This window comes from Danio rerio, chromosome 1 (genome assembly GCF_052040795.2).
Source record: "Danio rerio strain M-AB ecotype USA chromosome 1, GRCz13ab, whole genome shotgun sequence".
Taxonomy (NCBI): Eukaryota; Metazoa; Chordata; class Actinopteri; order Cypriniformes; family Danionidae; genus Danio; species Danio rerio.
This window is the reverse complement of record NC_141021.1, coordinates 43146176-43172838: the sequence shown is the minus strand read 5'-3', so window position 1 is coordinate 43172838 and position 26663 is coordinate 43146176. Positions and strand designations below refer to the sequence as shown.

Below are 26663 nucleotides of genomic sequence, written 5' to 3'. Positions count from 1 at the left end.
AACAGTTACAGAAACTTCCACTCCCACTCTCAGTTTCTTCCGTTAAGTGCTTTTCCATTTCCTATTATAAAGCTACAGTATTTAACGTCATGTTTTGAGGCTAGAGTAATTTCAGCGGGCCGGAAAAAGCAAAGAAATGGATACTGAGTATGAATCTTCGAGTGAAAGACTATCAGGGGTAGGTTCAATTAAAGCAAACACATTCCTTACCCGAAAGGCTCATCCCCCCTCAGTTACTAACATGAACTATTATATACATTTTAAAGTAACAGAATCCTGCCGAAGACATAGTTGAAAGTCTTCTCTAGCCTGACCTGAATGGATCCCATTGTGCGAAACCTGAAAGAAACAATCAGATAGCCGATTTGCTTGATGCATAGACAATGGCCTTGTGAAGAAACGGCAGTCCGTGGCTTCACTTTTAATATCTAAAAACTATCTTATTTGTTGAAAAATAAATCATAATTCAATTTAATCACTAAATAGCCGGTAAGCCTCTCAATCAATAGTTCTTTTGACCGGCCGCTTTGAGCATTAGACATGCGATGACAACTAAATCCAGAATCATAATCCTTGTTGACAGGAAAATATAAATCCCCTAACATAACAATACTTGCAAGTAGCTATTTTACAAACACACACCGCCCTCAACCATCTTTATTTGTTATTCTCTGGGCCGAAGCACTTAAAAAGTGAGTGTGCAGTAATGGATGGACTAGTTCCTGTGAGTTATGTAAGATAAATATGTGCGATGGAGAGTCGCAGGAACACTACAAGCCTGAGGGCAGTATCTAATTGAATTGCATTTACTTCACTTGTCCAGCCCGTATGCCTGAGATGCACAAATACACACACACACATACATACAACCTCACACACATTGAGGGAAAATCTGTACTGTTTTAACCAAATGGTGCGGTAATACGAGGATGAGACAAATGCAATAGAGAGAGAACGACAAACAGACATAAATTGAAGCTTCACACAAATCCTGCCGCTTTATGAGACCAATGACAGAGAAATGCCGCAGAGAGGAGTGCTGCTCCTGCAATGGCCTTTTGGGAAATAGCCCAGCTTCAGCTGAGGTCATTTGACATTTACACTCAGATTCGTTCAAACTACACTCCTCGCTGCCATCAAGCCGTGTTTAAGAATCCCTACATCTGTTTGGAGTAAAGCAGAACACTGAATTGCTTCATATATTACACGCTAGTTTAAGCATAACATGCCAATAGACATTTTTAATCAGCATCAAGATTTTTTAGGAAAGAATAATATGAATGTATGAAGAAAAATGTATATCTTAAGTGGAAAATATAAGTTTTTTTTAATACATCCTTTACACAGTTACCAGTTGTGAACCCTATTTAATATTGTAAGCGAACAGTCGTTCAACCAATTGGATCTTACAGAAGAAAAAAAACTGTATATAATAAATATAATATATATATATATATATATATATATATATATATATATATATATATATATATATATATATATATATATATTATTATTTTTTTTTTTTTTTAATTGTTTGTTTGAAATGTATTATGAAGCATATTGGGCTGTATTTTATTTTTTTTTGTTGTATTGTCTTTGTGTTAATATGTTTGTATTAAGTTAATCATATGATTCTAGCTTAAACGCCCCTTGTGGGACTAATAAAGCTGTTAAACTTAAATCCTAAACTTGTGAGGAATTTGAGGCTATTTTGTACTGTATGTATTTTAGGGATAAAGCAACTTGGAAAATCATGGCCAGCGAGATATAAAAATATAACAGCAAGATGAATAATGAAAATTAAAATAATATAATCATATATTAGCTAATTGTCGTATGACAACCGACAACCAATATCTATATATCCAATATAAATAGAAGATAGATGAGACATAAGAACGTCTTAATTTTTTTGAAAAACGTAAGCAAAAATGCAACATAACCATCCACTGGTAAACAAACCATCACTAAGGCTTAAGCAGATTGTATGAAAATGTATAAATGAGATTTCGGATAGCCCCTAATTCACTAAAATGTAAAATAACTATGAACTGCAATGAGATATTGCTGATCACGTGAGCTTTTTCTCTCAAGCATTCTGTTGTACGCAATTAAAATAAGGTTGATTTTTAATGTTTAACCCGCTCTTCAGTATAGATCTCTTCATGGTTTCTGGCATCTTCAGTAGTTTGTTATTCTTATTTTGTCTCCAGTTGATTTTCCTAACTCTGAAACAATGGCTGCGTCTGAAATCGTCTAGTACTCAGTAGGTTCTGCACTTGAAGTTAAATGTATTACTTGGCCGTTAGAAAAGTGCGTTTTATACAGCATGAATGCGAGTAGAATGAATGGAACTTGGACGTACTGCATTCGCCATTTTGTCATGATCTCGTGACCTACCCGTGTCTGTTGTGTTGCCTTACTTCCATTCATGAATTTGTGCACCATGAGATAGCGTAGAGCTGCACAATTAATCGAAAAAAGATTGTAATATCAATTCGACCCCCTACACGATTTTAATCCAGAATTTCTACGATTCTCTCAATCATATTTTAAAGTTCAGGAGCAAAGAAAAGGCGGCCGCACAAGTCTTCACATTGTTTTACATACGTTGCTCAGTGACATGGACACCTCCAAATGAAGTTTTGAAGAGTCACATACTGTATTTATAAGGTATAATTAACCCAAAAATGTCATTTCTGTCTTCATATAATGATTAGCGGCTGCGAAATCACACGTGATGTGAGCTGCTGACCATGAGCTGCTATTACAGAAAGGGCAGACGCGCCCTACTTGATAATAGACACGCGCGTGTTTACTTCAGAGAACAGAACCTGCAAAGGCTGTGAATAACAGGTAATAAAGTTGTAAATAACATTCAGTTTGTGGCACAGAGCAATCGTTTGGGATCCACGCGGGAAGTATGCAGCACTTAGCAGTGAAAATGAAACCGAAAGCAGAGTCATTTTAGATTGATTACGACAAGCATTTTATTTGTTTTTCTTTCATAGCGAACACAAAGTGTTGTGCATGAGAATAAATGTTTAACAGTGTCTACTCTAACTGCTCAAGCCTATATCATGTTTAATATAATGCAAGAAGGAATCTGATAATGACAAATGCATGACTTTAACAGTGAATAAATGGTCTAATAATGTTCTCAACTACAGATTGCAAACATATGACTCAAACATGATAATTCAAAGTCAGAATCATGAATAGTTGTATTCTGATATCACTTTACTGTGCATTAACGAGCAGGATCAATTTAAAGTCTGTTCAAGTCCACCATTTAAAGTCTATTTGAAATTGAGCATTTTAACCAATAGTAGACCTACACATATTATAATTGTTGTTGTTTTACCATATGTTTGAGAAATAATAAAATTAGCCTTCTCATATTAAGCTTTATCTAACACCTACAGAATCGTGAGAAATTCTTGAACTTTATTTTAAGCAAAAAAAGCGTAATTCTCATTTTAGCCAGAATCGCGCAGCTCTAGGATAGCATAGTGTCCATCCAATGCACACTTCATCCATGTACTTCTCACATATGTTTTTCGAATTTTCTGAATTCTGACAAACTACTCGGCTCGCATACTGTTTTTAGCATACTATATAGTATGTAAGTATGCAATTTTAGATGCAACTTATGGTTTGGCTCAGTGTCAACACCTTGTTTTTTCTCTCAAACGTTCTGTTGTACGCATTTAAAATGAAGTTTATTTTTACTATTTATCCCACTTCTCAGTATAAATTGTTTTTGGCATCTTCGGTAGCTTGTTGTTCTTATTTTGTCTTCACTGTTGATTTTTCTAGACTCTAAAACAATGGCTGTGTCTGAAATTGCCAACTACTCAGTAGATACGGAGTTTAAATTTAAACGCACTACTCGTCGTTAGAGAAGTACGTTCTATACAGTATGACGTCAGTTGCGTCGCTTCACTCCCATTCATAAATTCTCTCGCGGTGCATCATAGGATAGCGTAGTGTCTATCCGATGCACACTTCAGAATCTCGCCGGAAGTAGTACGTCATCCGAATACTACTCACATACTGTTTTTCGAATTATATGAATTCAGACATACTACTCAGCTCTCATACTGTTTTTAGGGTACTATATAGTATGGAAGTATGTGATTTCGGATGCAGCTAATGGCTCGGCTCAGTGTCGACACCTTGTGGATACTAAGCTTGTTCTCTCAAACGTTCTATTGAATGCATTTATAATAAAGTTGACTTTTACTATTTAAACCACTCTTCGGTAAAGATCTCTCCATTGGTTTTGGCATCTTCAGTAGTTTGTTGTTCCTATTTTGTCTTCATTTGATTTTCCTGACTATACAATACTACTCAATACTACTGCATACTAATCAACTCACATACTGTTTTTAGCGTACTATATAGTATGGAAGTATGGGATTTCAGGTGCAACTAATGGCTCGGCTCAGGGTCAGCACCTTGTGGACAAACTAAGAAATGCAAAAGACAATTTAAAGCACATTTGCAAGTTGCACATTATATGAGTAAAATGCTCTTTCCGTGCTGATGACTAAATTTGTGTCACATGCACAATTCGCAAATTTAAAAAAGCCATTTCATCATGCCTACTTTCTAACATTTAGTAGTCTCTCAAACTGCCTTTCTATTTTGTTGTCGTCTCAGCAGCTTGAGTTAGGTTTTATGTTTGTTTCACTGGGTTTCAGTGGCCTTCGGGCAACTAAACCATTAAGCTATTCAGAGGAGTTAATGCACCTAGAATGAGTCACTGCATTTCCTTACAAACTGTTCATCCGAGTTAACTTGACAAATGCACTTTGTGGTGGAGAACAAAAGATGATACGAGAACACAGAGTACTCATTTTCCTTAATAATACGGCAAATTGAAGGTAATGAAAAAATAAACCATGAATTGCTTTTTTTAGATCCTGTAAAGCAGGTGGATATTACATGAGAATTTCATAGGAGAGCCCAAATGCACCCAACAAACAAGAGGTCAATGTGGGGTTGTAATTATACTATACCAGAAATCAAAACCTGCTGAGTCTTTCATATACATGTATGACACCCAGACTACTAGAAATAAAAAGACTATCATTTATCGCATATCATGCTCTATCATTTATTATACATTTATGCATTGTTTACTGTAATACTTAAGATAGTGACATTCAATACATTCAAGACCTTTTATAAGACTTTTTAAACATTTTAAGATCTCATCACCACATTTTAACTGTTAACATTGGTGATATTTTAACTTGAAGTATGTTTTACTAAATACTGATTTTTGTAAGAAACGAATCCAAAACTAAAACATTATTCATATACTAAATAAACTGCTAATCTAGCAGGGGGCACCTATAAAATAGCAGAAATAACAATGTTGCCTTGGTTACTGAAGTAAACAAAGCAGCGTGATGTCAAATCTAGCAGGATTTTACCGATTTCATAAACTACGCAGCATCCCAAAATTTGCAGATTAAATTAAGGCAAACTTTAACATACAACTACATAATATTTAATTAAAAATTTGAGAAAATGTAATACCCTGAAAAATATCATTTAAAATTTGTAATATTTAAGGGCCTTGAATTGATTTAAGACCCTGCAGACACCCTGTTATATAAGCATAATACTACACGACACGTCATTACGGGGATAATTAACAGCATCGTGAGAAAGTTGCAATCTTGAAAGTGTTTACATTGTATTTAGCGATACTGTTTATTTTTATGTTGGACCTGTAATCATTCATTTTTGAAAAGCATTTTATATTTTATTATTAGTTTTAAACTTTTTAAACTAGAGGTGTGAACTTACAGTGGTCTTACAGTTCAATTTGTTTACGATTATCACACCATCGATTCAGTTCAATTCGAGATCTCGGTGCACTGACGATGCTTTCCATACACAATTTTTTATTTTACTTCACAAGAATTCTTGTATTAAAATGTATAATTTATCATTTGTTTTTGCCTATTTGTAACACAATTTTGTCTTTTATTTCAAGCAATCAGATATATGAACTGTACCTTTAATTTTACCTGATTAAAGAAAACACACTTTTTAATTGTATCCAGAGAAATTCAAGTACATGCACAGAACAACATGAGCCTTTAAAACAAATGAACAAATGAGCAAGTTGTCGAGCAAGTTGGTACACGCCTATGATTGGTTACGTGCCTCAACAGAAAGAGCTGCAAGTGGCTGTTCACCGATGAGTGAAACTAGCTATGTTTCCATCCAAAACTGCAAATTAACCTTATGCGCAATACTGGATTATCGCATAAAAGAAATGTCCAAATAAAGCAGCGAGTCAAACCGAACAAAATTGTCACTTCCTGATAATCTGGCGTCAAAAATCAACAGTAAAATTAGAATTTGCTGCAGTAGGAAAAGCTGCTTGAATCTTTTCTTTATTTAATAAATGACTTGCGGCTCAGAAGGCAAACCTTATACACAGTAAATGCGTGGTGGTGTTTGAAGGTGAAGCACAGACGTGGAGCACTGATGCTCTTGATGGGTCATTAATAATATAATAACACAAATACTTAAAGGGTTAAGGCGTTTTAGAATGACCAAAACAACATTTCAGATTTTTTACAATGAGCTCAGCCTACTGGTCTGTCCATTCACACACTTTTATCAACACATGTTTTCTTCTAACAAAGTCACATGACCTGTATTTAATGCACATGCTGGAATTTGTTTGGTAAAAGTGTTTCTAATGTAGTTTATGCTCATCTTTTCCTTTTGAATAAAAACTTTATCCTACTCAGGTATGTGCATATGTTTTTAGGTACATTTTCAACATTTATGCACATCTTGGTGTTTCCATCAACTGTTTTTTTATGCGCATATTCAAAATGTGCATAAAAATAGGTGGATGGAAACGTACCTACTGATAAACCGCAGTTTCGATCACAGCTGATCCATGATAGACGTGGTGGAAAAACTCACTCTGCAGACACAGTCATGTCTGGAACCACAAGTATCACTATAACAGCCTAAAGGAGAGTGTTCATTTACATGCTCGCCTCCCTCGCCATAGTAGCTACCACAATATGGTGCATATGAGATAAATGACATCAGCAGTACGTAATAACCGGTAGGGTTTATTACTGAACCGATCCCGAATTGTCCCCGTCTGCATCGCGGTGCACCAAAAAAACAATTCATTTTCACACCCCTATTTTAAACATTTACCCTGAATTTTTGAATTAAGTAAGAAATGAAAAATGTAAATGTATTTTACATGTGGTCAATATATAGAAGATCCCTTTATTGATTGAATTTACAGAAACGTTACTACCATGATTTATATCATGATATAAATCTACCACGATATAAATCATGGTTATACCATGATTTATATCGTCATCAGATTTTTTTTGTGAAATACATCGTATTTAGTCCATTTTTGTCAAATCACCCAGCACTACACATTAGATTTGGCAGAATTTATAGTATGTGACCACACAACCGGTTCGCCATTTTGAATGTGCCATTTTAGGACATCCAATAATCAGACATATGGTATTATGAGAACCATTCTATATATGAAAAGTTTCATGTTGTAAACTAGCTGAGAGGGAACATATGAGGTAAAAACATGTCAACTGCAATCAGTCAGCCAATAAATCTTCCAACAGAATAATTCTGTATCTGGTTGAACTGAACATGAAAAGCTTCACTTGGGAAACTATCAGCAGAGCCTCGGCTAAATAATCCCATGACAAAAGGAAGGGAGAAATTCCAGGAACTTCTCTTTTTTGTCCTTAAACCAACCACATCTATAGGACAACGAAGTGTTAAAAAGAAATCATAACAAATGCGGGGGGGAAAAGATGGGGGAAATGTAAACAAACACTGTTGGTTGAAACTACGACTGTGAAAAGCCTTAAGCTGTTCAATTACTTCAGGGGTCAGAGCTTTAACTACACGCGCTTTGTGTTGGATGACCTGTGAATGTCATGCCTCTGCAGCTAAAATCAAATAAAACAATAGCCGCGTTTCACAGAAATTTCACTAAGCACTGTTGATGGCTATTGTAATGTAAGAATGTGTAGCAGACAGTGTGGTTTTGACTACACTTACTCGCACACACACATGCATACAGAGCACCACAAGTGTTGGAGACAGTAACATAAAGCCTTGGCATAGCTCTAACCTAGCCAAACCTGGCTAAGGAGGTTTGGACAATAGTCTCTTACAAGATCACAGTGCGTGTGGGCAGAAAAAAAGTTGATCTACTGTACTTATTTGTGTCAGAATTCACATCTATGTAATTGAGTGTAGTCATCTTATACACATACAGTTTCCATACTTAAGCTTTACATTACAATTTTAATGGCGTATCTTTAAAACTGGGCTGTGCAAGACTACTAGATGGTACTGCACGTGTCAATCTGCTTTTCCACAGTTCAGGCAAAAATGAAGATTCCGTCATTAATTATTCCCTATCATGCCATTCCAAAACCGTAAGCCCTATGTGCATCTTTCAAACACATAGTAAGATATTTTGAATGAAATCCAAGAGTTCTCTGACACTTCATACACAACAAAGGCCCTGAAATGTTCAAAGCTCAGAAAGGAAACAAGAATGTTGTCAAAAATGGCAACAGTAATTTTATGAAGCCAGAAGTATACTTCTATGCACAAATAAATATATATAGAAAATGTTGAATAAAATCAGTGTTTTAGTTTGCGGACAAAAGTATACATAATAGGGCTGGGAGATAAAATCGGCATTCTGAGTGCCACAAGCTCACTGTGATTCATGCAAGTAGAACTAACCAATCACACTTTGTCTGGAATATACACATTTCAGTAATAACAGCAGACCCAAACACTGCTGTGCTTTTTACTTTTCTCCATAAACTGCATCAGAGCTGCAGCAATGGTTTGTCTGTTTGTCCTCCTCTGAGAAATCGATTGAGTTTAACTAGTCGCCTAGTTACGAGAGACGCCAGGGAAGCGCGAGCGCAAAGTCCATTGTAAATGGTCAAGGAATCTACACGTATGCGCTTGTCACTTCAGGTCAGACTAATAACGCATGCAAAAATGCTATGGCTAGCAACAGTGAGGAGATTATAAATAAATAAGGATGCAAGGATGTCACCAGAGTGGCTTTTTGGTTTGTTTTGTTGTGCATCTCAGGAACTAGCACCATATCTGAAAGATTTTTTTTAGCATAGAGGGTAATAGAACCATTCAACTTTACAATTTGTAATGTTGCAATACGTGTTTGAATATTGGTGGTTGGTTCCTTTACCTGAAAGCTCAGATTTGATATCATAATTTGTGTTGTTGCCAGAGTTTGAGGTTTACTGTATGTTTAATATTCACACATTAAAGTTTGCTTTGCTTGTTTATCATTTACACTTTACCATTGCACCCACTTTGTAACATTTTATTTATGAAGTTTAAGAGTCTCTTTAACACTTATGCCTATTTTTTTATTATGATGAGATATTTTGTTTAACTATTTTTTGTTTTTGACTATTAAAACTATTTGTCTTAGTAATGTTGGTAAATCAAAATAAAGTGGTTAATGTGGTGAATGGTAATAAACAAGATATCCTGAGTTTTTTTGTTTGTTTGTTTGTTTTTTTGCTATATCGGCCAGCCTTAATACATAAGGCATAATAAAATTACAATATAACCACTGAAGACACATGAAGACTGAAGACTGTTTTGACAATGTTCTTGGTACATTTCTGGGCTTTAAATGCTTTAAGACCTTTATTGTCTATATAGAGCTTTCAGATTTCATCTTAATTTATGTTTCAAAGATAAACAAAAGTCTTATGGGTTTTAGTTTTTGGGTTAACAATCCCTGTAACGTACACTTGTGTAATTATTCTAATAATTTATTGTTCTTTTCCATCTTGTGTCTGCGCAAATTGAAGAAAAGTGATGACAGATGACAAGTATCAAGTATCACACTTGACACGAATGGACAAAAAGACTGTTTGATCAGGCAAAAAAAAACTTGCAAGTGGACATCAATGGATTACGAAAACGACCAATCGTGGAATACGAATGGTCAAAATACACTTTTTGAGCAAAGGCATATCCCATCATTTACCAAGTTCAGGAACTCATCATGTGTCCCAAAATATTAAGGTGTACATTAAAACATTCATTCATTCATATTCCTTTGGCTTAGTCTCTTATTTCCCAGGGGTTGCCACAATGGAATGAATCCTCAACTATTTTAGCATATGTTGTACACAGCGAATATGTTTTGCCCTTCCAGACGCAACCCAGTATTAGGAAACACCCACACACTCTCACATTCACATGCACACATATACACTACAGTCAATTAAGTTCATTCAACTCACCTATACCACATGTCTTTGGACTGTGGGGGAAACCTGAGCACCAGAAGGAAACCAACACCAACACGGCGAGAACATGCAAACTTCATACAGAAACGGCTTTTGGCCCAGCCTGGACTATACCCAGCGACCTTCTTGCTGTAAAGCAACAATGGTAACCATTAAGCAACCATGCCGCCTTTCATCAAAACATTCCACAGTAAATTCAATCAATCAGATGCTATGTTTTGAAATTTGTGATGTAAACTGTACTGGTGCAAAAATGAATGCGGTATATTTATTTTGAATTTGTGTAAATATTTTTCTTTCTGATGATGTAATTTGAAGCACCACAATTACTAACCCTGTGTTTTTATAGTGACAACCAAACAAATATTTTGATTCCAAAATGGTCAATAGAGGGGCATCATGGTGGCACAGTGGGTAGAACGAACGCCTCACTGCAAGAAGGTCACTAGTTCAAGCCTCAGCTGGGTCAGTTGGCGTTACTGTGTGGAGTTTACATGTTCTCCCTGTGTTGGAATGGGTTTCCTCTGGGTGCTCAGGTTTCCCCCACAAGTCCAAAAACATGAGCTATAGGTGAATTGAATAAGCTAAATTGTCTGTAGTGTATGTGTGTACATGGGTGTGCATACAGTAGATGTTTCCCAGTGCTGAGTTGCAGCTGGATTCATAAGTTGGCAGTTCATTCCGCTGTGCCAACCCCTGATAAATAAAGGAACTAGGCCGAAAAGAAAATAAATGTCTCAGTAAAGTTCTGTAAACATTGGCATTTTGTTATTAGTATTATTAAACCTATGTCCCACCGGATAATGAAAATGATGAAATAGATCATCTAAGTAGACAAGTTGTCAAGTTCAAAGACCCCATTTGGAGGAGTCCTGCACCGAAAGCTGTGGGGACATGGCCAGGCCTTTAACTGGACCAGAGCGGAGTATTATCATCACTTATAAATTAAGAAAAATATATGTTTTAAACTTAATTAGGTTTCAGTAGACTAACTCCGTTTTCCTACTGTATATCATTTTGTATTTCGCTTTTTTTCTGATACCCCAGTTTTTTTCTAACCCCAGTTGAGACGCACTTGGTGGAACCGTTCACTCATCTGTCTATTAACTTTAGACCAATCTGCAAAACTACATGCAAATTCAGTGATTTAAACTCAGTTTGTATTTGTAAATAAAACTTTTTGCAAAACATTATATCCAATTCACAAAATCAGACACGTAAACAACTCTTTTTAATTTTAATTATTAAATTTAAAGCACATTTTAATTTCAATCTTAAAATATTTTTTATTCTGTTATTTGTCGATGTGTTTTTGTAAAGTAATAAGTTTTTTATATTTTTGTTTTTGACCTCTTTTTGCTCTTTGTAACGTTATAGTTTTCTTGTTAGAAGTCTAATGTAGCGTTCATCGTGTAATTTCGGTGCTAGCGTAACTTTGTTAGTACAAGACTTGACCGTAACAACATTTTGAATAACAATGACAGTAAACAAAAATTACAACAAACGAACTAGTTTTAAATTCACATTTAAATTTGATTAAACCCAAACTTGTCAGATCGGTTTTTGTCCACCGTTATTAGGTGACGCGAAATCTCAAGCTTAAAACACGCACACCGCAAGCGTCTGTGAAGCTTCATCCAATCTGTAAACATTGTATGTTGTTTTAATAATGTACTTTGTATGGAAAGTACCTGCTGATCTCACCGCCACTTAGCCAGCCGTCAACTTCTTCAGTCAAATTCCATCGTCGTCCTCAAATTGTTCTACAACAGACAACTTGCGAGTGTTGCCACCAAGTGGAGCTACACATTAGTGCATTCAGATCCAAGCACAAAATTCAAGCTAATTTTACTCTAAACGATAGCATGTGAATACATATTGCTGTTCTTTTTTTTAATGCACCTGCTAGCTTCTTCAGTCAGTTTTATTAATTCATGTTTGAAAAATTAACAAAAAGGCCTCTAGATTTAAAATAAAATTTAATTTTACATTCTTATTTCTTAAGAAAATCAAATGTCACCAAACATGTTATTTTTTTACTCAGATTTGCATTATATGCTACATGGTAACTTTATTCATTCATTCATTTTCCTTCAGCTTAGTCCCTTTATTCATCAGGGGTCACCACAGCGGAATCAACCTAGGCTGACCCACCTGGGCTGGCCCGCGTGGGACCGACTTAGGCTGGCCCGCGTGGGGCCCATCTGGGCTGGCCCGCGTGGGACCCACCTGGACTGGCCCTTGTGGGGCCGACTTGGGCTGGCCCTCGTGGGGCCAATCTGGGCTGGTCCGCGTGGGGCCCACCTGGGCTAGCCCGCATGGGGCCGACTTGGGCTGGCCCGCGTGGGACCCACCTGGGCTGGCCAACGTGGGGCCTATCTGGGATTGCCAGTATTATTATTTTTGATAATACTTTATATTTAAGGACAGTAGTTTTCTTTTTAAGAACAGTGCAGTTTTTAATTAACTTTTAAGATCACATTTTAATTTCAATGTTGAAGTTTTATTTATCTTTTTTTAACTGTAAGTGTGTTATTGTTCAAACTATGTATTATGTTTAAATTGACTGAAAATAATAAATATTATACAAATTAATCTGCCACATTTGTGAACTGTGCAGAGCTGTAGCCTCTTATTTAGGCCTACTATGTATTTCATTAAGGTTGTACTTTGAGAGACAATTTTTTCTGAGGTGGTACTTGGTGAAAAAAAGTTTGAGAACTACTGCCTTAATGACTGGTATTGAAATACATATTGCTGTTTTTTTTTTGTTTTTTTTTAATGCACCTGCTAGCTTCTTCAGTCAGTTATATTAATTCATAGACATGTTTAGGGGTAAAAAAAAATTACAAAAAAGGCCTCTAGATTTCTACAACTACAATAAAATTCAGTTTTGCATTCTTTTTTCTTAAGAAAATCTAATGTCACCAAACATGTTATTTTGTTGTACTCAGATATGCATCACAAAGTGCATAGCACAACGCTACATGCTAACTTTATTCATACATTCATTTTCCTTTGGCTTAGTCCCTTTATTCATCAGGGGTCGCCACAGCGGAATCCACCGCCAACTTATCCAGCATATGTTTTACATATCAGATGTCCTTCCAGCTGCAACCCAGTAGCCTACTGGGAAACACCTAAATACTCTCACATGCACATGCACATGCAAACTCATAGACTACGACCAATTTAGTTTATTCAATTCACCTATAGCGCATGTCTTTGGACTGTGAGGGAAACCGGAGCACCCAGAGGAAACCCACGCCAACAGGGGGAAGAACATGCAAACTCCACACAAAAATGCCAACTGACCCTGCAACTAGGACTCGAACCAGTGACCTTCTAGCTGTGAAGCGACAGTGCTAACCACTGAGCCAGCATGTCGCCCTATAAAATAAAATTGTATTCTTATTTAACAAAATCTAATGTCACAAACATGTCTTGTTTCACTCAGATGTGCAGCAAGTACAGCATAGCACTTCATGCTAACTTTAACAAGCATATTGTTTGCTTTACTTATCACAGTACTCTTCATTAAAGGAATTTTATCAGCAAATGCAGATTTGATATGATTAAGGACACAACTCAGAAAATCATTTGCTTAAAAAAAATAACAGCTACAGTTAAAACACTTGTCTCTCAGTGTGATATTGTCTATAATGTTCAGAGCACATTGCCACTGAAAGAACGAGAGAGAGAGAGAGAGAGAGAGAGAGAGAGAGAGAGAGAGAGAGAGAGGGAGAAGGCCTCTGTAATTACTGCCACTGAGCAGCAGGACTCAATTGAAGGCGACACTGGACCTTTATTACAAAATCAAGTGCTGTTTTTGCAAATTATGCTGGTCCGGCTGAACACAATGAATCAGACCCATTGAGATTTAAATCATTCACAAAGTGCAAAGGGCTTGCCTTCTGCAAACTCTGCCCTGAACAATGGCCACGTTTCTTGTTCTCTTTCTACACAGGGTGGAGAGAGCTTTCGAACGCTGAACAAACGCCGTCTGAGTGACCGGAGTGAGGAAAGCTGCAGCAATGGGAGGAATTCAGGGCTCACATCCAGACCCCTGTTTAAAGAATATTGTCCTCGCTCAGGAGGATTAACATGAAAAGGAAAACAACTGACACACAGAACTGTTTATTTATGTAATATCCAAACGCTTTGAATATATTTAATGGAACAATTTTAGGAATTATATTGCAGTTTTGATTTTGAGGCAAGACACTGCAGGGGATTTATATTCGTTATATCTACACCGCCGATCAAAAGTTTGGGGTCAGTAGGATTTTTAAATGTTTTAAAAGAAGCTTCTCCTGCTCACCAAAGCTGCATTTATTTTATCAGAAATACAGCACAAATTGTAACATTGTGAATTGTTATTGCACTTTAAAATAACTTCAAAAGGAGTTTATTATTTAATTTAATGATTTATTCCAGTAACATTAGAGATGAATTTTCAGCTTTATTAATTCAGTCTTCAGTCACTTGGTCCTTCAGAAATCATTCTAATATTTATTATTATTATTATTGTTATTAGTAGTAGTAATACACTCAACGGCCACTTTATTAGGTACACCTGTCCAACTGCTTGTTACCGCAAATTTCTAATCAGCCAATCACATGGCAGCAACTCAATGCATATGTTCAAAACTATCTGCTGCAGTTCAAACTGAGCATCAGAATAGGGAAAAAAAGGGATTTAAGTGACTTTGAAAGTGGCATGGTTGTTGGTGCTAGACGGGCTGGTCTGAGTATTATAGAAACTTCTAGAAATTTTTATGCACAACCATCTCTAGATTTTACAGAGATGGTCCAAAACAGAGAAAATATCCAGTTAGCTGCAGTTCTGTGGGCGCAAATGCCTTGTTGATGCCAGAGGAGAATGGCCAGACTGGTTCCAGCTGATAGAAAGGGAACAGTAACTCAAATAACCACTCGATACAACTGAGGTATGCAGAAGAGCATCTCTAAACGCACAACACGTCGAACCTTGAGGCAGATGGGCTACAGCAGCAGAAGACCACACCGGGTGCCACTCTTGACAGATAAGAACAGGAAACTGAGGCTACAATTCACACAGGCCACAGGTCACCTGAGGCTGACCATGTCCATCTCTTATTGACCACAGTGTACCCATCTTCTGATGACTTCCAGCAGCAGGCACTTGCACACATAGGGCTCAACCTGTGCAGTGCACATGCCCATTTTAGTCTTGGATAGAAAGTGCCCTTCCCGGTCTTTAGTTTACGCGCGACAACCATAATCTCTCCAACAATTCTGCAGCAACATGCTATCATGTCAATATGACCAAAATCTCTAAGAAGTATTTACAGCACCTTGTTGAATCTATGCCACAAAGGATTAAGGCAGTTCTAAAGGCAAAAGGAGGTCCAACCTGGTACTAGTACCTAATAAAGTGGCCGGTAAGTGTAGTAATAAAAGCAATGACTGGAGTATTAATTTCATTTGAAACTACATACAATAAGAAAGCAGTTATTTTAATATTATATTTAAAAATATATATTCAACAGTTTTTACATTTGATAAATGCCGCTTTGATGAACAGAATGATTTTCTTAAAAAATAAATAAAAAGAAAAACTGACCCCAAACTTTTGACCGGTAGTGTATATTCCCGATCAGACCAGTTACATTTTTTTTCTGAATGGTTTGGTTTAAAGGTGCAAATGAGGGATATATTATTATAAATTATGCATTAATTTGCATATACATTTGCTTGTAGTGTCTTGCCTTTATATTTAAGCAAGGTATTGTTTTGTATTGCATATTTCAGCATATCTTGCAGACAAGTATAATAAACCATGCTTTTACTGTATTTCTGTATTAATGTTTTCAATGTATGCTTGAAATAATATGTTTCATGTTAACATGGATGTCTACAAAAACACCTTTAAAATGATCTTTCCCCATTTTACAGTACATGAAATTTTTTTGTACATGCAAGTGGTTTCAAATACACTTTGCATGCTGCATGACTGGCCCGTAACTGAATGATCCACTGAGCTGGAGTGAGTCTGACTTCTACCTGTGAGCAAGCAGACATTAATTCAACATGGCAGTCGTGGGTTTGGCCTCTGCAACTTTCTCAGCCTCCCCAAGTAATTGGTGACCCCTGAACTCACTGGCTCACATGGGGGAGCAGTGTGTGTGTGTTTGTGCTTGTACATGTGAGTGAGAGAGAGAGAGAGAGAGAGAGAGAGAGAGAGAGAGGCAAGTGTGTGAGCTCAGCATATGACCGTCATTCACAGCTTTTTCACTAGCAGATATAGGCAATCTAGATGTACTTTTTCTAAAGTTTAAAGGGCACCCATTTTTCTCCATTTTAAAGATTTAAGATAAGTCTTTTGTTTCTCCAGAATGTGTCTGTAAAGTTTCAGCTTAAAACACCCATCAGATTATTCATTATAGCTTTCAGAACACTGTTTTCTGCTCTGAACACAATGTAGCTGTTTTTGTTGCTTGTGCCTTTAATGCTAGTTTTCCCCACCCACCGTTCTCACGTTTATGTCAGAGTGTGCCTCAATCTCCACCTCGGCTGTGGCAGATAATCAGCACAGTGACAGACATGAAGAAAGCAGATCACACGTAAAGTTTGTAAGAAATACCAGTGTTTCCTCTAGGATTTTTTCCAGTTGTGGTGGCAGGCCTTTTTTTTTACAAAGATCTACCAACTTCCTGTAGCGTTATTTCAATGACAAATGTCAAGATCACGTTTATGTAATAGCCTACGAGAATGCAAATCTCTTTGCTTGCGCGCTGTTTTCCTCTGCTCGTGCACAAAACTTCTTGCACGCCCCCTCAAATATACGCTGCTCAAGCGCAGTTCTTCCTGTGCGCTCTTAAATAAACGCTGCTGAAGAGCGATTTAGTCCGTTTATGTAGCGAGTATGTCTTCAACATTTATTAAATTTGCTGGGAATATTTATGAATGTCTCCAATAGACCTACAGAGCGGCATTAATGCGCCCTGAAGTAAAGTGAAACGGCTATACGTCGTGTTTGCTGGCTGTCAGTCAATGGTGCGATTATTACCCGCTAATAAAAAACACGACTGAATGTTTTGAATTAAAAGCTGTAATGTAGACGTGGCGGGATCAATTTTGCCGTGGCTTCCCGCCATGGAAAAATTAATGTAGCAGAAACCATGAATACTACAGTAAGAACTTTCCCAATGATTATTTGATGTATTTGCTGTGAAGTTGCAACGATGAGTCACACACAATGTCGTTACAACGTTCACGCAAACACACAGCGTGCACATTTATCTTTGCACTGTTTTTGCACTGCAAAATCGGATAGACATTAATATTCACTGCTGTATGGATATGTGTTATGTTAATATACAAAATAAACCTGATTTAACGTCCACAAACCGGGATTGAAGTGTCTTCTTTCATAATTGTACTGACATGCGGCTGTGGTGATAAAGACGGTAAAATCGCTGTAATTCGTTACAAACATGCACTATTTTTAACACATTTAAACCTTCAAAACTCGTTCTTGATCACATCTGATAATGACAGAGCGCTGAACAGATCTTTTAATCCCTTTTCTTTTTAATCCCCTTTGAGCAAGTTCTGTCTTGTTGATATGATTATACCTGTTACTAATAGTGGGCAGGGAAACCGCACTCCTACATCATGTTGCGGTGGGCCTCAAAACGGGAAGGATTTGGATCCTTATTTAACAAAATAAAAAAAGACTTATTGTGTTTTCTATCACTCTAATATGACTAGACACACTATACCTATACAGTTCTGTCCAAACAGCTTACAAAAGATGATTTTCTTCATAGGTGCTGTTCGAGCCATTTCTTTTAATAATATTATGTTTGGATTAAATAGGTTGATTGGATGATATGATTATTGTTATTATTATTAAGTTTACATTTGATAATTATTGTATTCAGGTTTAAGTATTTGCTTTATATACAATTCATGTTGGAGTATTTGCTTTATTGTTTTATTTTGTGAATAAAGACTTTTATTCTGTCGAAATCGGGATTTAAGGCAGTCAGGTAGTACGTGGGGCAGTAAGTGAAGAGGAAACAATTTTCCGACCGTGAGTTTGTATGTGGTGAAGAGTGCTACTGAGGAGCAATAGAGCTATTTCACTTATTTGATGGCACAAGGATTAACAGCGGACTCATGCGTCATTGTTTAACTTACTGTGATAGAGGCTTAAAGCAAAAATGCCGCTACAGGTGCCCTTTAAAGGAAATAATTAGGGGTTTAAAGGTCATTGCAAATAAGAAATGAAAAGTGAAAGAGGATATTCTCAGTATAAAGTATATTAGTTTTTTTAAGCTGTACTCACAATACTTCCTGTTTTTGAAGGCGTTTTTCAAGACTAAACAACACACATTATGGAAAATGTCACACAAATCCTACCAAAACAGATACTTCCTTCAAACCCATTTTAACTCTTTCAAAATGTTATTTTTTGAATAGTAGCTAAGCACACAAACATAAAAAATTAGCCATATACACGTCAAACTACACACAGATGTGAAAAATATAAAACACTACTCTCGTGTGTCTTTTTCAGTGGAGCACAGGAGTTTGTCAAAGCACTCACACATAGATTTAAGCACAGAAGCACACTGTATATACAGTATGAATGCATATTCAGTATATATGTGCACTATAAATACAAATGTGTCAGGGGGGCATAAATATTTTATGTTACACTATTTTTAGGTGTCCTTGTTTCATTGGAGCTACATATTTAAGTACTGAGTAATATTATTTAATGATGTACTTGTTGGGGTTACGCGGACACCATTAAATAAAGGGTTACCATATAATAACGCTGTGTAAAACATGCTGGATAAGTTGGTGGTTCATTCCACTGTGGTGACACCTGATGAATAAAGGGACTAAGCCAAAGAAAAATGAATGAATGAACAGAGTATTTTTGTGTGTGTTTTTGTATAGGGCTCAACAAAATCAGTTAAAAGTCTGTATCAGTAATTAGTAAATGAAGCATCAATTTTAAATGTATGTTTTTCCCCCAAGTAAAAACAAGAGTTGTTCCCATTACTGTTTTTAATTACGGGAATTGGGTTTAGAGTCTTGCGAAATGTTTGTTTTACAATAACAAACTGAGTTTAAAACACATAATTTGCATGTAGTTTTGCAGATTGGTCTAAAGCAGGGGTCTCAAACTCAATTTACCTGGGGGCCGCAGGAGGCACAGTCTGGGTGAGGCTGGACCGCATAAGGGATTTCACAAAAAAAAAAAAAGTCCTCAAATGTCATTATTAACAGTTTTAATTATTTCTTCTGAACATGAAGTGTCCTGAACATTAATAGAACATTGAGTGAAGATTATGAACAGTTCTTCTGAACATGGCATCTTTTGCCTACTCCTTGCTGCCAGAGACTTGACAGCGTTTCTTCTCACAAATCTGAACCACATTTGGCTTTAGAGCGGAAGCAGTTGAGACCCTCAGTATGGCTTGGGGGAACTCAATCAAACTACCTATAATATATATAATATGCAGGCTGTAGCTAGGTAGGTGGCAGGCTGCAGATAGGTAGCTAAGTGGCAGGCAGGGGCGGGAACAGCTTACCTTGGTTCTGGCCGGCGCGAGTTCCCTCCTTCCCGCCCGTCACAGCGTCTAACAAAGGGGCGGGGTGCGAGGTGACGTCACCGGCATCCCCGCCCCTTTGTTTAGACGGCGGGCGGGGAATGCCAGTGACCGCTGTGTACGGATAGAATCAGCGGAGCGGGGAGCGCTCTCTCTCCCCGCTCCGCATATTCTGTCAGTGTACAGCGGTCGGCGCAGGCCACAAAATATTGCACTGAGGGCCGCAAATGGCCCGCGGGCCGCGAGTTTGAGACCCCTGGTCTAAAGTTTATAGGCAAATTAGTGAAAAGTTTCACTAAGTGGGTCTCAAGTATCCTTTAGTGTCTACGCTTTTTGAGGAAAAAAAACTGTCAGAAAAAAAAAGATATACTATAGGAAAACAGTATGAAACCTAATAAAGTTAAAAAAATAAAACGAGCATAAAATCATACTGAATTTTAGCAAAAATTTTAAGAATTTAAGCCAAAAAAAAAGAATTAAATAAAGTCAACATATTTCAAGATTTTCAACTTCATAAAACTAAAAAGAGAGAAACAGAAAGAGAAGAAAAGGGTAAATCTAAAATCAACCCAGGCTTTCTCTGAAAACGTACCACTATATTCATTTCTGGAGAGCACCAAATACGTCACAGGAGATACATTTTTTGCAGTTTTATGTGTTTGCGAAATCCACCAGAGGCCGCTGTGTACACTTTTTGAGGTCTCAAATTTCTCTCGGAAGTGCCATTTGTGCCTGCTAGTCTCATATAAATCCACCAGAGGCCACTGTCAAATGACTGATTTACTGACTGACAGAATGACAGAGCGATCGACTGACCCAACCATCTTCTCCAAACCTAACCAATAGTGTTTTCAAAAGCACCGACTGACCAGCACCCACCCACTTCCCTAAACCCGACCAACAGTTTTAAAAAGCAATCCAGAAGAGAAAATCCCTCAGCCGATTTTTTTTTCACAACACAAATCTATATAACAACGGTATGACACTGGTATTACAAGAAGGTGATGAATTATGTGGACATGCTGATGTCATGTGATGATTTCTCAAAAAGCTTTTTTTTCAGAAAGTAACACAGTACACGGTTTCCTGGGAGGGTTTGGTTTAAGGATGGGGTTGGAGTACATTATAAAACAATGAACACCTATGTCCCACATTTCACAAAAACAAACCTGTGTGCACGTGTGTATGTGTGTGTGCGTGCTTGCATGTGTTTTAAAAAAAAATTGCAATACCAGAAGACTCCTTTAGATGACATGTTATTGACAATTAACAGGGAAGGCTAACTCAGATCGACATTGGTATGGTAATTGTCCAACTCTGTCATGCATTAACGATCATGATTCGCTAACTTTCATAAAGCAAACAACAAGTTCTACCACATACTGGAGAGCGGACTGACTTCAGAGCAGCACGGTTGTGCTCACCAGCGAGTGAATGACAGGGACAGTGCCATTGTCTGTCAGACTTTAGCATAAGCAAGTTAGCGCTGATCTGTCTGAGCTGCTTATAGCGCACTGCACCCTCACTGTCGCTTTATGCTGTACAAATCAATTTGTCTCCACTGATGGAAAATAATTGCAAAGCAAACAAATTATCTCTGCCACATTGAGCACACCTCACCGCCGGGAGAGAGAGAGGCAGAGAGAGAAAGAGAAAGAAGAAAGCAGCGGGGCTCTTTACATGGATGCAGAGGCCTAAACTGTGGGTTCCAGCCAAAAACTCTGTGGATGTGCTGAGCCTACAATTACACACGAGAAAGACGAAAAAAAATATCTGAGGAATTTTAAGTTGAATGTAAACAACTGGAGAAAAAAAAAAGAACAGAAAAAAGTGGTAAAAATAAAAATGATAAAGAGATTATGAGAAACAAATGATATATAAAGACAAACACAGAGAAGGAAAACAGAGCTATTAGTCTCTAATTCAATTCAGTTCAATACATCTTTATGTCTACAGCGCTTTTATAATGTGGATTGTGTCAAAGCAGCTAAATATAAATAAAGTTTTAGTAAATTTAAAGTGCTTCAGTCCAGTTTTTACAGTTCAGTTCAGTGTGATGTATATGTCGCCGCAACTAAAACAAAGCATTTAATTGATTGTGTAAGATATTTTAAGAACAAGCATGTGACAAACTGTCAGCAAACTAGAATGTTGGCTTTAAGTTTTTGTATTCATTAATTTTCCCTCGACTTAGTCTCTATTTTAGTGGTCGCCACAGCGGAATGAACCGCCCACTATTGCAACATATGTTTTACACAGCAGATGCTCTTCCAGCCGCAACTCAGTACTGGGAAACGCCGATACAAAGTTATTCAAACACACACACGCACATGCACACGCACACACACACACACACACACACACACACACACACACACACACACACACACACACACAAACACACAAACACACACACACACACACACACACACACACACACAATGGCCAATTTAGTTTATTCAGTTCACCTGTAATGCATGTCTCTGGATTGTGGGACAGGGAGAACATGCAAACTCCACACAGAAATGCCGACTGGGAATCAAACCATAGAACTTTTTGCTCTGAGGTGACAGTGCTAAGCATCAGGTTTGAGGGAATATTTTGTTTCATAGCATTGTGTTTTTTAATAATTTACTGAATATCTAACTAGCTAGCGAACTAAACTAACTAAATAAACAAACAATTTCAATGTTATTATAATAGAACTCAAGTTGACTTGTAGTGGCTATTTGGTATTGTCATTATTCTGTTTGATTATTAGTTAGTGTCTGTAAGTCATTATTATACAGTATGTTACAGCTTAAGAATAAGATATGTTTCAGTGTAGGTGGCGTGGTGGCGCAGGTAGTGCTGTGAATAAGCAAAAAGCAAGAAGGCTGCTGGTTCGAGCCTCGGCTGGGTCAGTTGGCATTTAAGTGTGGAGTTTGCATGTTCTCCCCACATTTGCATGGGTTTCCTTTGGGTGCTGCGGTTTCCCCCACAGACATGTGGTTTAGGTGAATTGGGTAAGCTAAAATTGTTTGTAGTGTAAATGTGTAAATTAGAGTGTATGAGTGTTTCCTATATAGATTGCAGCAGGAAGGGCATCCGCTGCATAAAACATGTGCAGGATAAGTTGGTGGTTTATTCTGCTGTGGCGACGCCGGATTAATAAAGGGACTAAGCTGAAAAAAAAATGAATGAATGAAGGATGTGTCAGTGTTACAGTGAAATCAATCCGTGGAGCACAATGATTAGGATTATTGATTACACTTGTTTATACCTGCTACTTTTCTAATATTTCAACATATGTTCATACTGAAACATACATTTAGAAAAGTTTCGATTAGCATTGTAAGGTATTAATTTGAAGACAAATTGCTGTACAGAAAACAAATATTCTGATTTTGTAGAAATTATTATATAAAATTAAGCTTTTAAAAACGATACACTGTGAAAAGTTGTTGTAAAATGGGCTCTGTGCACAGCTAGTGTTTTTCAGCCAGTGATGACTTCCAGTGAAAGCTTTTTGTGACTATTTTCAATTTCATAAGGTTACATTTACAGCATTGATGTTTTACTGTAATTAAAACACATTCAGCTAAACAAACTGTAAAATATGGTGAAAGACCATTTAAACTCAATTGAGAATACTGGGGTAAAAGTAATTTCTAAATTTTAAAGATATGGTGCGGAAAAATATAATTTAATGCAGTGCTTCTTGTTTAGTCTGATACCCACTTTATATTGTATCTCAGCCAGGCAGTGAAGATCTCTGTTTTTTAAAAGAAATCAGAACTTAAACGCTGCCATTTCGTATGGGATGACACTTAACTGGAAGCCCTGAGGCTGGCGGACTGAAATTTAAAGACTGTGTGCATATCCCACATTAGCAGTGTTACTGACAACTTTGGTTATAGTTTTACAGCACAACTGTAATTATTAATTTACAGTGTGCTTGTAAATTTACAGTATTACTGGGATTTTTTTACAGTATTACTGCAAAATGTACAAGCTAACTGTAAATTAACAAATACAACTGTGCTGTAGTTTTACAGCATTATTGTAATTGTTAATTTACAGAGCACTTGTAAATTTTACAGTACTGACAACAAAAATCGCCAGTAATACTGTAAATTTAAAAAGTGTAATTAGCCACTTCCTGTATTTTTCCTGTGACAATATTTTTGGATGGGTTAAAAAATATATATTTTATTCAATAAAAGTTTTTAGGGATTATGTAATGTGAGGAAAAACGTCTTGTAAAATGAGTTTCAAACTGAAACTTTACTATATTTTTTAATGATTTTTTTAACATTTCTGTTGTGTTTGGGTCAAAACTGACCAATTTACAATTTTAACACTCATAAATATTGTGTTTTACATCTGATTGCCTCAAGGCCTTATGATATCCCAAACATTATGCATTTGAACACATAAAAGTGATGATCCCCTCTTTCATTGAAGTTTTAGTGCAGGGGTGGCCAACCCTGTTCCTGGAGAGCCACCTTCCTGCAGATTTCAGTTGCAACCCATATCAAACACACCGGCCTGTAATTATCACGTGGTGTTCAGGTCCTAATTAATTGGTTCAGGTGTGTTTGATATGGGTAGCAACTGAAATCTGCAGGAAGGTGGCTCTCCAGGAACAGGGTTGGCCACCTCTGTTTTAGTGTTTTAATCAAACCTGTTACACCTATTTAGTCAAAACTGTACACCTATGGTGTTCCCACGTACAAGTGACCCCCATAGGAAATAAATGGCATCCAGACTATTTTCATCCATCAGACAGAAAACATGCCCAGCATGTACTGTACCAGCCTGATCTCACGAGGAAACGCAAGTATTTTATGTTTTGTCAGTTTAATGGCTAATTTGTATGAAAATGGATGATTTAAAAAGGAGGCGTGGCACCCAACCACGCCCCTAAACCCAACCGTCATTGGATGATCAGCAAATCGTACAAAATTGTACAAATTAGATCATACAAATTCATACAAATTAGTCACTAAATCAAAAAGTTAGGAATTGCCGTGAGATTGTGCCGTGAGAACTGTACACCACCCTAACTTTATCACTCACTATTTGTATTTTCACTGCAGTTATTTTATGTCTAATTCTATAAATTAATGTTAGGCACTACTTTAAGAAATTGTTCACAGCTAAAAAATGTTGAATAAACATTTGGTGGTGGAAAATATTTTTTATTTTAATAATAAGTCGGTAATTTAAGAGCAGTTAAAATGGACTGTCAATTTTGATCAGAAACACTGAAGTGAGGGAATGGAGCTGAACACGACAGGAGGGTTAAATGTGCTGTAATAATGAGTGGAGTGATAACCATTTTCAAGGTTTTCTGCGGTTTAAAAACCGCTAAACTTTCTGTTTTACCATTCCTAAGGTATATGTAAGGTTTTTTTTTTTATGTTTTTATGTGTTGTAATTAAATGTGTGTTTTTAAAAGCAACAAAGACAGCAGAAGTCAATTATTTATTTATATTATTTAGCCTGACATGTTTACTGTTCTAAAATTTTATAAATGTTTCCTAAAACTAAATATATTGTGTTCAACAGAGTAAAAAAAAAGGTTTTGTTTTTTAATCAGACATTTAAAAAGAACTTATTTTAGAGCAATAATCAAAATACTGTAATACTGTGAAACCATGGTATTTTTATCCAAGGTTATCATATTGTCTAAAACTTAACCAGCCCACACCTATTAATCAGTAAAAAGTACAAGAAAACAAGTCTTTGACCAACACATGGATCTAAGCATCTTGTAAGGCCAAAATGTTTCAAAAATACACCAATTAAAATCTCACCGGTTGTTTGGAAACTTGCACTGTTACAGTACATTAAAAAAAAGTGTTATTTTATTCTGACGACAAAGTCTAATCCAGAGATGCAGAACACAGGCAGTGTAATTAGTCCTGCGGTTGCACTGTGCTGCTGTCAGACTACTAAGTGTAACTAAAAACCACTGAAGATGAACAGGCTGCAGGAAAGGCTTGCAGACTTGACAAAGCAGTGTGAAAAGGAGCTCACAGAGGCGCCTTTGCTGTGATACTTTGACCTCACTCAGATTATTCTTCAGGCTGATGTGTCAGAATAGTTTGCTGCAATAAAGATGGTCAGTATGATATGCGTGCAGGGCACTTACGGATGCGACTTGCAGGGGATGTTTGCTGCATATAAATCCCATCCGCTTGTGTTTGGAGCTTGTGATGCAGTCGCATTACAGGTCATCAGAGACTTTCTGGGTCAGACACCAACTCAACTGTAAAAATACTAATGCAGCTTTAGTGTTGTGGCATTGTTTGAGCTTCATAATAGGCTTGCTAATTGCATTATTCTATATAGTGAAAGTTCTAGGTGATCCACGCAAAAACATTAAGATAATAAACTGTAGTCTATAGGTATAATCTTAAATGAGGTTAATGAAAAAAAAACTATACAAATCTTTTTCTAAAAGCCCAGTGAGAGCAAGGTTGCTTACTAAAACCATGACAATAATTTACAAAATAAATAAAATTAACATTATGTTATGACAATAGTACTTATAATTAGTAAGGACACTGTTAACCATCTTACTGTAACATTTCAAACAGGTATCTAAAAATCTGCAATAGCTAATCGACAAGTAAAATACCTACAGTAGCTCATTTAATGATAAGTAGGCTATAGTATCTAATAACTAACAACTTGTGTCAAT

The 26663-nt window shown here is 36.8% G+C and overlaps 1 protein-coding gene across 23 annotated transcripts in view; it reads right to left on the bottom strand.

Moving 5' to 3' along the window:
- LOC147837446 (uncharacterized) overlaps positions 1–12146 on the bottom strand; it is a 287795-nt gene extending 275649 nt beyond the window's left edge. For 19 of the 23 annotated variants that reach the window (XR_015476787.1, XR_015476790.1, XR_015476783.1 and 16 more), the window contains exon 1: positions 12053–12146. The gene's annotated coding sequence lies outside the window, so the exon portion shown is untranslated. Of the gene's footprint in view, positions 1–10355; positions 10491–12052 lie in introns of all 23 variants that reach the window. The other 4 variants (XR_015476786.1, XR_015476785.1, XR_015476795.1 and 1 more) reach the window with 1 other exon arrangement.
- Between the last annotated feature and the right edge of the window lie 14517 nt (positions 12147–26663).